The following is a 13,872-nucleotide window of genomic DNA, read 5'->3' as shown; positions in this document are numbered from 1 at the left end:
AACATTTTATTAAAAAAATAAAAATAAAAACATTGTTTATATTGTTAAAAACATTCAGAATGTTTTAAAAACATTCAGAATGTTTTAAAAACATTCAGAATGTTTTTAAAAACATTCTGGTCAATTAAATTTGCGTTTTTGTGGTTTTTTTATATAACAATTAATTTGTAATTAAATTAATGGTTTTGACTTTCGTCCAACACGAAAATGTTGGACGAAAGTCAAAAGTAATTAAAAGTGACGTATGTGTTGGCGTAAGAATCACTTTTTTCCTTCCGCTCTTCCCAATGCCAACAAACTATAGATCTATATATATATATATATATATATATATATATATATATATATATATATATATATATATATATATATATATATATATATATATATATATATATATATATATATATATATATATATATATAAAATTACTTTAGAGTAAAATATTCTTACTGACATTGCTTCAATATTTTATACAAGATTGTGCATTTATTATTTTTGTTCATTAAGGTAAAAATAATTATGTGCATTGTAGATTCTTTGTTAAATTAAAAATAATTGATGTAAATAAATATTGTTTAATATTTTTGATAAACGACTTATGTATGTAAACGAATAAAAAGATATGGATTTCAATAAATCTTAAGTTTAAATAAAGTCTTTGATTAGAAAAGATCACAATTTGTAAGATTCTTTTACGTTCATTTATTCAATTGTAACAATAGTAAGATTACTGGTAATATGATAAAAGTGAAATTGAAATAGATATTATTAAGCTCAACAAAGTTACTGATGTAAAATGCTAATAGGCAACTTTAAAATAGTTGTCAAATGAAAAAAAGAGATCTAGGCAGGTTGAAATTAATCGTTGTTGAAATGTAAGAAATGTAACTCGAAGTGCAGAAAACTTACTTGACAGAATTCAGTGTCAAGCAGTGTTAATGTCTGTTAATTTGATTTTACTTTAGACACTTCAGAACAAAGCAAAGTATGAGTTTAACTATTTATAGTAACAATTAACACTTTTAAATCTAAATAATTTTTTTTTTTTTATAATTTCTATCATAATTGTGTTCTTTTTTTCATTTTTTTTTTTAGTTTGTCTATCCTTTGTCATCTTTTGATTAGTTAGCTAACTGTTGAAACATGGTTTTAATTTTTGTAAATTTAGTATGATATGAAATTTACTCTATTAATCATTAGTCAACAGTTAGAGAGAAGCTGGAGCTTAATTAAGAAATGCTGGAAATTAGCTTTTAATCAAGGTAAAAGTAATTTTGTTTACTGGTAACATAATAAAACCAGTTACTAGTATTTATTCCGTGCTTTTTTACATTTGTTAACATGCTGCTTTGGAAACACTTTCTTTCTCTCTCTCTCTAAGATGAGTGGGAGATTTAATAAAACTTATGTAATTACTGAGCTCTTACGTATTTCTTAAAACCACCAATGATAATGACCATTTATAAGAAATATTTTACCAGTTGCTTGCTATTTTATGATATAGTTGCTCAAATTGTTTAACTATAATTGTCCCTTGATTGTTCAAATATTGTAATAAATAAAATCTTTTTAGTCCAAGTATTTAAGTTAATAAGATATCTTATTAAGTTGTGGTGTTATTTGCCAGCGTTACTATAGTAACAATGAATACATTGTCTAGCCTTTTTATAATCTTTTTTAATCATTCTGTAGACAGAATATATGAACCTGTCATTTCGAAAAGGACATAAGTCTAAAACTTTTAGCAGTTAGTTTATAAGTTTGAATAAAAAATTTCTGTATGGTTTGTGTTTTTTTTATAAAAAATAAAAAATACATAAATTATATACGTTCTTTATTTATCTACTTCTATGTTTAATTTCTTTAGCAACCTAGACATTATTTTAATAAAAATCATATTTTTGTTGATTTTGAAAACTTTTAGTAAATGGGCTTGTGCCACGGCCTACTTAATAACAGGCCTGAAAGACGCGCAAAAAAAAAAAAAAACTGTAGGCGGATGTTTGTCAAAACAAAAATGGAGAAAGTTTTGTGGTTTTTTTAGTTATATTTTTAGTGTTTATATATATATATATATATATATATATATATATATATATATATATATATATATATATATATATATATATATATATATATATATATATATATATATATATATATATATATATATATATATATATATATATATATATTCAGTCATGTATATAGATATAATGCAGTAATGTATTTACATAATATGATATACTACACAATATATATTTAAAATCAATTGCTTATAATTATTTGATAGTCAATATTATTTTATTTGTATTTTATGTATTTAGTAATCTTTCAAAACAAAAATTACTATATCATGCCTTTTAAATGTTGTGTGACTGGTTGTAGAGGAAACTATGATAAAGAACATAAAGTTAAACTTTTTCGATTACCAAACAAAAACCGTAATCCTCAAGAAAGAGAAAGATGGATTAGATCTATTCCAAGAGAAAACATTCCAAATAGTCCAAATACATTCATTTGTGAAAATCATTGGCCAGTTAATTATGAAACTTGTCAAATTCATGGTAAAATTCGTCCCTTAAATCCACCAACTATTTTCATCTGTGTATTTCAAAGTCAAATTCCTACACCTCCACCAACAAAAAGAACAACAACAAAATCACTACCATCTACGCGTAACATGAAACCTGATGAAATTTCAGCTCACTTGGATTTGTATGAAATTAGTTGTTTTGATGATCTTTGCCTAAAAGTAAGCAAAGAAGTTATTCCATTTCCAGTAACATCTTTTACAGTGGATGATGGTTTAATAATCCAAAGTAAGGATTATATTGATACCTCTGCTATTCCACAGTTTCTTTTAAAAGTTAAAATTGATATGCGATTTGAAGGTTTTCATTTTGGATCTAGATGCTCTATTATACCACTGTGCAGTAATCGAATACATAAAATTACATCTTTCTTACAAATTTTAGAAGCTATTAGATATTTACATTCCGTTGAAATGGATCATAAAAAAAACATTATCCTACAACAAGTTGTTAGCATGCATGCATTAACATTTGTTGGTAATAAAAAATATTCTCCAGAAATTCTAAGTAGGGCTTTTGAGTATTTTTCAATTTCAAGATCTCTTTACAGTCGTATTAGAGATGACTATGAAATGCCAAGTATTGTAACACTTGGTAAACTTATATCTAAGGTTAGTAAGCTAGAGGATTTTGATTTCCTCAACAAATATTTTATGCAACTAGAAGATCCTCGTCAAAAAAATGTAATTATTATAATCGATGAAGTTTATGTAAAACCACAACTAACGTATCAAGGAGGTAACTTATTTGGAAAAGCAGTAAATAATCCAGAACATTTTGCAACCACTGTTTTGAGTTTTATGATTTGCTCATTATTAGGAGGAAAGAGGTTTTTGTACAAAGCACTGCCAGTGTATCGTTTAAGTGCTGATTTTCAATATGAACAAGTTGTAAATATGTTAAATTTGATTCGTTCATGTAATGGCATTACTGTTGCAATTTTATGTGATAATAATAAAGTAAATCAATCATTCTTTAAAAAATTCAATTTGATTTCTCCATGGCGCACAACTGAAAACATTTTTTTGCTCTATGATTATGTACATCTAATCAAATCTATCAGAAACAATTGGTTAACTGAAAAAATGCAAGAGTTAAAGTATTCTGACTGCGGCCTTGAAAAAACTGCAAAGTGGGTTGACTTGAAGAAGCTGGTTGAGTTAGAAAATAATTCTATTGTGAAACTATCAAAGCTTAATGAAATTTCTATCTGTCCAAAACCTATAGAACGACAGAATGTTGCTTTATGTCTTAAGATTTTTTGTGTTGAAACGTTAACTGCATTAAAAATTCATCCAGAAATTCAGGATTCAGGTGGAACTGTTGATTTTATAGAAAAAATTGTAGACTTTTTCAAAATCCTAAATGTAAAAAGTCAGTTCGAAGACGTTAAAACTAAAGACTTAAAAAGGGCTGTCTTTGATAACCCTAACGATCAACGATTAGATTTTTTACTTGATATAGCAAGTATGTTTGAAAAAATGGTTCCTAAAAAACAAGGACAAAGAGTAAAACAACTTACCAAAGATACTGCTCTTGCTCTTGCATACACGAGTAGAGGACTGGTTGAGTTAACTAAGCATCTCCTCAGCACTTCACACGAATATGTATGTCTAGGAAATTTTTCTAGTGATCCCATTGAAAAAATGTTCAGTAAGCTACGTCAAGGTTCTGGTGGAACATATTTTATTAATGTTCAACAAGTTTTACAAAAAGTAAACATTAAGAAAACAAAGCTTCTCCTTGATTTAAACACAGATTTTGATGGAATTCAAACATGTTGTGAACATGCTTGTTTGAAATGTGGATTTTTGCTAAATGATGACAATACCTTCAATGTGTTTCATAATCTTTCAAATATGGAGTTAGCCTTGTCTAAGTCTGTAAAAATGGCTTTAGTTTATATTGCAGGATACATCAGTAGAAATGATGTAGATGAATATGATACGCAGTTCTATTACAACGAATTTGGAGAATTTACTAAAGAAATCAACAGAGGAGGCTTGAAGATACCTGGAGACAATATGTGTCAATGGGTGATTTATTGCTATGTATTTTTTCATCACATCATGTCATCAGTTTGTAGGACAAGTTTTATAAATATAACAATGATGGTAGCAGAATTTTATGGATTTGAAAACATAGATAAGTTTCATGGAAAAATACTATCTAACATATTATTTAACAACTATAGCAAGCTTTACTCACCTCGATCGACAAAAGAACCAGCTTTAAAAGTACTTAAATTGTCACAAAAATGATCATTGCGGAGCAGAAATGTAAATGTATGTAAAATATGTTTTGTGAAGTTGTAGGGTTTGTGAAATTTGAAAAGATATTATTAAAGAAAAGTGTTGTTTTTTTTAGTAATCGATTAAAAAATGTTATCTTATTGTAAAAGGTTTTTAAAATAAACAGCTCTCAAAATTTGAAAACAAGCAATTTAGCAGCTAGTGTAGCGAATTTTAAATTTTAACTCAACTTATTTGTTTACAAAATTGTTTAAATCGACATATTTGTTTACAAAATATCCGCCTACAGTTTTTTTTTTTTTTTGCGCGTCTTTCAGGCCTGTTATTAAGTAGGCCGTGGCTTGTGCCCTTTTCGAAATGACAGGTTCATATATTTTCTGTTTCCTAATTCTACTAACAATAAAATGCAAATAGTACTTTTGTAATTAAAAATTGTAATTTTTTTTTTATGTCTTTTTTTAGGTATTTGCAGGCTTTCCTTGACTTTCCTTTTCTGGTACTTGTGTTGTGACAGATTTTAAAAAGAACTCAACTGATGTTAATGCGGTCTTTATGTCGTTACCTATAAGCAATGACGTTGCTGATACGGAGTCAAAGTTAAAATATTTATAGATAAATTTGCATTTAATATTTTAGATAATATATCAAGTTATTAATGTGTTTTTATTGTTATCAATGGTTTAATAACTCATAACCCGTATTACGGATTGCTTACTGCTAGTCATTATCAATATGTTATGAACTCATATTAGTTAATAAAATTGTAATGAATATTCTCTGGGTATCGTGTTTTATACGTGTTTAAATGCGAGTTTGATACTCAGTAGGCGTCGTATTGTATACCTGTCTTTATACGCATCTGATGTCTATTTTTAATGCGCGTTTGACACGATAAAATGGCTAACATATATTCGTAAATAATGCGTATTCTGGAAAGTTTTAAATGCGCATGTAATACCAGGAAAATATCGTATTGAATATTCTCTGGTTATCGTATTTTATACGTGTTTACAAAAGTTTCAAATGCGAGTCTGATACCCTGTAGGCGTCGTATTGTATACCTGTCTTTATACGCATCTAATGCGTATTTCTAATGCGTGTTCGATACGATAAAATGGCTAACATACATCCCACATCGATACGTATTTAAACGAGTTTCTAATGCGCATTTACAACTAAATTTGCCGACTGGGAATATTCGTAAATAATGCGTATTCTGGAAAGTTTTAAATGCGCATGTAATACCAGGGAAATATCGTATTGAATATTCTCTGGTTATCGTGTTTTATACGTGTTTACAAGAGTTTCAAATGCGAGTTTGATACTCAGTAGGCGTCGTATTGTATACCCGTCTTTATACGCATCTAATGCGTATTTCTAATGCGTATTCGACACGATAAAATGGCTAACATACATACCACATCGATACGTATTTAAACGAGTTTCTAATGCGCATTTACAACTAAATTTTCCGACTGGGACACGATAAAATGGCTAACAAATATTCGTAAATAATGCGTATTCTGGAAAGTTTTAAATGCGCATGTAATACCAGGAAAATATCGTATTGAATATTCTCTGGTTATCGTGTTTTATACGTGTTTACAAGAGTTTCAAATGCGAGTTTGATACTCAGAAGGCGTCGTATTGTATACCTGTCTTTATACGCATCTAATGCGTATTTCTAATGCGTATTCGACACGATAAAATGGCTAACATACATACCACATCGATACGTATTTAAACGAGTTTCTAATGCGCATTTACAACTAAATTTGCCGACTGGGAACTAATTTGAAAGATTCAGTGACATAGTTTATTAGATTAACATCATTTACACACATCATAGCTGACTATAAAATTACTCAGTTTTAATATTTTGATTTGCAAAAATTGAAGAAAATAGAGTTATGAGAACAATGTGTAAGAGTGTGGACGCATAAACATCCCAGTCGGCATATCTAGTATTGTAAATACTCTGAGTATTGATCACGTATAACATACCGCCATTGATACCAGAAAAATGCGCATTTAGTTTTAAGTTTCGAAATCGAGTTCAATACCACTTATTTATCAAAAATACGTATTTATAATATTTGATCAAAATCGGATATGATCCCAGTCGGCAAATTTAGTTGTAAATGCGCATTAGAAACTCGTTTAAATACGTATCGATGTGGTATGTATGTTAGCCATTTTATCGTGTCGAATACGCATTAGAAATACGCATTAGATGCGTATAAAGACAGGTATACAATACGACGCCTACTGAGTATCAAACTCGCATTTAAAACTCTTGTAAACACGTATAAAACACGATAACCAGAGAATACTCAATACGATATTTTCCTGGTATTACATGCGCATTTAAAACTTTCCAGAATACGCATTATTTACGAATATTTGTTAGCCATTTTATCGTGTCAAACGCGCATTAAAAATAGACATCAGATGCGTATAAAGACAGGTATACAATACGACGCCTACTGAGTATCAAACTCGCATTTAAACACGTATAAAACACGATAACCAGAGAATATTCAAAACAATTTTATTAACTAATATGAAATCATAACATAATGATAATGACTAGCAGTAAGCAACCCGTAATACGGGTTATGAGTTATTAAATCGTTAATAACAATAAAAACACATTAATAACTTGATATATTATCTAAAAAATTAAATACAAATTTATCTGTAAATATTTTAACTTTGACTCCCTATCAGCAACATCATTGCTTATAGTTAAAGACGAAGACCGCAATTAACATCAGTTGAGTTCTTTTTAAAATCTGTCACAACACAGGTACCAGAAACGGAAAGTCAAGTAAAGCCTGCAAATACCTAAAAAATAAAATTAAAAAAAAAAATTTAATTACAAAAGTACTATTTGCATTTTATTGTTAGTAGAATTAGGATAATAATAACAGAAAATATATATTCCGTGACTACAGAATAACTAAAAAAGATTATAAAAAGGCTAGGCAACACAATGTAGTAACACTGGCAAATAACACCACAACTTAATAAAATATTTTATTAACTTAAATACTTGGACTGAAAAGATTTTATTAATTACAATATTTGAACAATCGTGAGACAATTATAGTTAAACAATTTAAACAATTATACCATAAAATAGCAAGCAAATCGTAAAATATTTCTTAGAAATTATCTATTTTTTTCATTTGACTACTATTTTCAAATTGCCTATAAGCATTTACATTAATAACTTCGTTGAGCCTAATACTATCTATTTCAATTTAACTATTATCATTAAACATATTACCAGTAATCTTACTATTGCTGCAACTGAATAAATGAACGTAAAAGAATCTTACAAATTGTGATCTTTTCTAATTAAAGACTTTACTTAAACTTAAGATTTATTGAAATCCATATCTTTTTATATGTTTACATACATTAGTCGTTTATCAAAAATATTAAACAACATTTATTTGCATCAATTATTTTTAATTAAAAAAGAATCTAGACTACAATGCACAAAATTATTTTTACCTTAATGCACAAAAATAATAAATGCACAATCTTGTATAAAAAAATGAAGCAATGTCAATCAGTATATTTTACTCTAAATTAATTATTTAAATATATATATATATATATATATATATATATATATATATATATATATATATATATATATATATATATATATATATATATATATATAGGGGAACATGGGGTAAAATGACAAATGGGGCAAGATGACGACCTACAGTTATCTCTTAAGCAAAACTAAATATAACAGTTGACTTTAGCTGAAAGGGAAGAAGATTAATTTTACTAGATTTATCAATGGTTTCTTTTTAAATATTATTTTTGTGACGAAAGCTAAGTATTAAAAAAGTTTTTCCGACATTGAGAAAAAATTTTTTTATCCTTGTTTGACTTGATTTATTACATCGCTACATTACCAGCTAAAGGTAAGTTTTAATTTTTGGGACAGACTAAGATACAGGCGTTTTTCGAAACAGTTGTCATCTTGCCCCATGTTCCCCTATATATCTATTCACATACCTTTAAAAAGTGGTATTACACTTTACACAATGAAATATGGAAAAACATCATCATTTTTTCAACTACTTTCAAAAGGAATTTATTTATTTTTTCTAGTCTGTTATTTTTTCTAAGAAAGAATATTTATATAGATACAGAGAAATATAAAATATACTGAAAGATTGGCAGATTTATGTTTATAAACTTTTGTGTCAACAAATTACAGTCAGTTTTCCATGTTAAATACATAAAATATATATCTAATATAACATAAACCAAATCTCAAATAAATCCAATATAAAATAAAACAAAATAGTAAACTTACTCAAATCAGGATCAGTTATACCGTGTGAAGTAACTAAACAACACTTCAGTTCTTTTCAATTGCTCTAAAAAATAACTTTCAGCTCTTTCCAATTGCACTAAAAAGAAAAAAAAAACTTACTTAGATAAGTTGCCAAGTTCTTAAGAAAACAAATAAGTAAAAAAACAAAGAACAAACAAACATTTATTTGTTAAAACTACTATATTTAAACAAATTAAATTTAAAAAAGTGTAACGCCAATTCTCCTTAAAGGCTAAAAAAAAAAATTTTCAGCTCAAATTTGCTTGCATACCTTGCTTGTAAAACCATGTGAATAAGAAACACATTTAGAAAAGCCTAGAAACTACTTAAAGATGACATATGCAAAATTGAAGTTTGAACGTTGACTGGACTAATTATTAGCAGATGTTTTTAAAAAATTCATAAAGATTTACATATATTTGTTCTCTTATATCGCATAAATCCATCATATGATAAATCTGAAATGAAAAAATGTAATGGATAAGTAAATATAAAGAAAAACATCATATATGAATCGCAAATCAAAATATCAGATAGAGATAAGATGTCATGATAAGAGAGTAGTAGTTGTTAAATATTGTTATTTCATGTTAGCTTTTAGAAAACAATTCATGTTGGTACGTCATGGTTCTAAAAATTCAAATTAAGATATAAACAAAATATATATATGGCAAAATGATTTTTCTTGAGTGGCTTTTAGTGAATGATTAAAAGCAGTGACTTTCAATAATAAAACCACTTATAATTTTTAACAATAGACACCAACATAAAGGTAAGCCAAATGTAACAACATTAGTAACATAAATAACAACTTTATGCAAAATCTTGCTCAACACGTTTGCCAAGTCACACACTTTGAAAACATGATCCATAAATATTATAAGAAGTGTTTATATATGTTATATAAACTTAAATAAATATATTGTGTTTTATAGTTAGTATATATGTTTATATTATGTTGTTTCCATGTCATGGAAACAACATAATATAAACATATATACTAACTATAAAACACAATATATTTATTTAAATTTATATAACATATATAAACACTTCTTATAATATTTATATACACAATAGATACATTTTACACTATTTTAAAAATACATTTAGAAAACAATTATATAACACATATTACCACATACATATATTTATCAAAAACATTTTAATTTTGAACATAATATAAACATATATGCAAACTATAAACATATATAAATTGAATTGAGTGAACAAAAAATTTAAAAATAACATGAAAAAATCTAAAAATTCATATTAAGAGATTAAAAGATTCATATTAATTTATATATAAAGACATATATCTCGTAATAAAATATCAAATTATAATCATATTTAATTTAAATCAAATACTTATTGAATAAAGAACAAAAAAACAGATAAAAGAACTGCAATCCTAATAACAAAATATAACGTTTAGCAACAATTAAAATGTCAGTGTTGGCTCAAAATTTTAACTTATTTTTCTAACTTTTCTAAAACAGAACAAAAAAAGGTAATAGCATAACAGAAATAATAATAATAAAATAATAATCAACAGAATAAAATAAGCAAGGTATGAAATGATAGGATTTAACGTATATTTGAATTATATTAATTTTGGACTTCATTAAACTAAATTAACAAATTTAAAAGTAGTAATAAATATTTTTATGATAAAGTTTTAGTAACTCTTTTAGTGCAATAAAGTACTGTAACTGTACTGGAGATAATTTAATAAATTTCTCAAGAGAAACCTTTTTAATTTAAATTTTGTTTTCGCAATTTCAGTTTAAGCATGCGCTTTAAAAGATTTTCGTTTTTCCATTTTTTGTTAATATTTGATCAAAATCAGTGTCGATATCATATCCGATTTCGATCAAATATTATAAATACGTATTTTTGATAAATAAGTGGTATTGAACTCGAATTCGAAACTTAAAACTAAATGCGTATTTTTCTGGTATCAATGGCGGTATGTTATACGTGATCAATACTCCACGTATTTACAATACTAGATATGCCGACTGGGGCATTTACATTTCTTCATAACAAATTTTCATGTGTTTTTATACATAGAAATTATTTATATTTTTTCTGTTTTATTATTATGTGATTTATGAGCAATTCTGAAGTTTTATTTTATGAAATAAAATTTAAGTGGTTTTTTCGCAGTTTAAAGATAACATGTTTTCTTTAAACCATAACTTAAAGTTTTCTAGTTCCAGTCTACAAAAAACTTTGAGTCTAGAAACTCAAAGTTAAAATTGTTCATTGTCGCCAACATCAATTTTAAATTGTCATGATTGTAAAACAAAGTTGTATCATCAGCATACATTGTTCAAACAAAGTCGTATTATCAGCATACATTGTAAAAACAAAGTCATATAAACAGCATACGATGTTTAAATAAAGTCGTATCATCAGCATGTTAAATTAAATTGGGTTGATGATTTGTTATGGTGTTATTTTTACTTTTGTCAAGCCGTGCCGAAGGAAATAAACTTTAGAAACATAAGTTTCAAGATCTAATTCCAGTTTTCGGCTTTTTAAAACATTAGAGAGGAAAACGGTGATCACTATATATTAAAATTCTATTCGGCGATACTTTGCGACAAAAACATTATTTTGTCCTATTGCCTAGCCGTAATTTATATGTTTTTTATAAAAGCTAAATACTTTAAAAGTATAAAAAAACTTGAAAATCATTTTAAAAAGTTGCTGAAAGAATTAGAAAATTTTAGAATAACTAGAAATGCTTAAATGTAATGAAAATTTTAAAAAAGAAAACAAATAAAGTACAACCATATTTATATAAATATGCACCGACAAATGATTTTTTATAATATAAAAACAATAGTTACTAAATAATACGTACACATTTACAATCCTCATTTAGAAAAATGCTTCGAAAAAGTAACTTTAAAAATCATTAATTTTATTATTGGTTAAGTATATTTCCTTTTGGTAAGGTGTAGGCGTTAGTCCAGCAGTAACACAAGCTGCCATACATACTCCTTGCCCAGCATTGCATGCTGCAGGCACAGCAGCTCCTCCAGTTGACACACCTGCAACTCCTCCTGCAGCTAAAACACATGTTTTAGCTGCAGGAGGAGTTGCATTGACATATGTTGTTTTACAAAAATCAAGCAAAAAGTAGCTGTTGTTCTACAAAAATTTTGCTTTTGTGACCGAGACAGCTATATTTTGAAACGGGTGTGTTTTCAAGAAAGTTCTCAATTTTTACAGAATGTTGAGTATTTTACAGCAATATTTCTGAACTGTTAAAACACTCGAGAAAGTCCGAAATTTCTCCAGATTATTACATTTCAGTTCTATTATTTTCCGCTGGAAAATATTTGGTTTAGTTCTAGAGAGAGCTTTACTAAAGATTTTCGAGTGGCTTTAGTCAAAAGAGTGGACTGAGCTCGTCTAACTATATTTTTGGCTATTCCGTGGCTTTTGGCATCAGATGTAACCTTAATAAATAGCACCTACTTATCGACAATTTATCGGAGAGCCTCAAAGTTGTGTTGCTTTACTACGAAAGCAACTACCCATCCATTTTGACGAATGACTCTGTACACCTTAAAGTATTGGTGAGTCCCTTGAAGTATGACAACTACGGACAAGTATGACAACTACGGGAAGTCATTGGAGACTTTAAAATGGTGTCATTCCTCAAATGGTGTCATTCCTCATTGGCTCTCAGGAAAGTCTGACAAAATTTTCATATTTTCTTTGATTTATTTTATCATATACTCTTAAAAAAATACAGATTATATACTGGGAGAGCCGTGAAACTAAAAAACACTACTACAGAAAAGAGTGGCCACAACGGATTGATTTTTACAAAGCGGATTCAATCAAGCAATTTATTATTATTCTTGACAAGGAGTTGGTATTTTTCTCTTAGATCTTTTTTCGTAGCTCTCCAAAGCTCAGATTAAATTTGATATTTTTTTTCAACCACATATCATAAGCTTTTTTTAAAAAAGGTTTTTATTCTGTTCTTTTGCAGTTGTTCATGACTTCCTGGGTAATCAAAAGATGAAAACTAAATGGAGTTAGTTCAGATTCTAAAAAAGAATTACACCATCAATATGATGCAGATTGTAACTCAAAGTACATTTATTTGATGCCTAATTTTATGCATCAATAGTTAATTTTATGTACGAGCAGCTTTTAGTTCCACGACCAATTGTAAAATTACACTTTACGAAGTTTCTAGAGCGAAATTTCTAGCGCTAGTCAGGGTTAGCGCTAGATTCATAAACCATTCAACGAATTCTGCTTCACTAATTAACCTAAATTTCGCATATGGTTAGTTGCATTTCGTTTATTATTTCTTTGCTCAACAGCTTAGCGAAGTAATCATTTCCAACGAAATTTAGAGAATTTTCCGTCACACTTTTTATTCTACTTGCAACTTAGCTCTTTTTATACATAGATTTGCATTCGTTTTTTATTTTATTTAAACATTTTCAATACGCCAGTGATTCCTTTTAAATTAATAAGACTGTACAAAGTTTGGCACTTTGCGGATATTTTGCTAATAGAATTCAATAACATTGATGATGTGTATTTTGTGGAATCTAATTTTTATGAAATTTCAGAGTTTATGTCTTTATTTATTGTCGTCTGTAAAATACACAAACAT

General features: G+C 27.4%; 2 long non-coding RNA genes across 2 annotated transcripts; one reads left to right on the top strand and one right to left on the bottom strand.

The window, feature by feature from the left end:
- The first annotated feature begins 453 nt into the window (after positions 1–453).
- On the top strand, positions 454–5,505 carry LOC136084252 (uncharacterized). The gene is made up of 2 exons (XR_010640427.1): positions 454–510; positions 5,312–5,505. It is a non-coding gene; the product is annotated as an uncharacterized LOC136084252 (long non-coding RNA).
- Positions 5,506–7,499: 1,994 nt separating this feature from the next.
- On the bottom strand, positions 7,500–10,162 carry LOC136083708 (uncharacterized). The gene is made up of 3 exons (XR_010640011.1): positions 9,490–10,162; positions 8,894–9,294; positions 7,500–7,696 (listed from the first exon to the last, which is right to left on the bottom strand). It is a non-coding gene; the product is annotated as an uncharacterized LOC136083708 (long non-coding RNA).
- Between the last annotated feature and the right edge of the window lie 3,710 nt (positions 10,163–13,872).

Source organism: Hydra vulgaris, chromosome 08 (assembly GCF_038396675.1).
Source record: "Hydra vulgaris chromosome 08, alternate assembly HydraT2T_AEP".
NCBI classification, from domain to species: Eukaryota; Metazoa; Cnidaria; class Hydrozoa; order Anthoathecata; family Hydridae; genus Hydra; species Hydra vulgaris.
The sequence above is the reverse complement of the archived record's forward strand: the minus strand, read 5'-3'. Positions and strand labels throughout refer to the sequence as shown.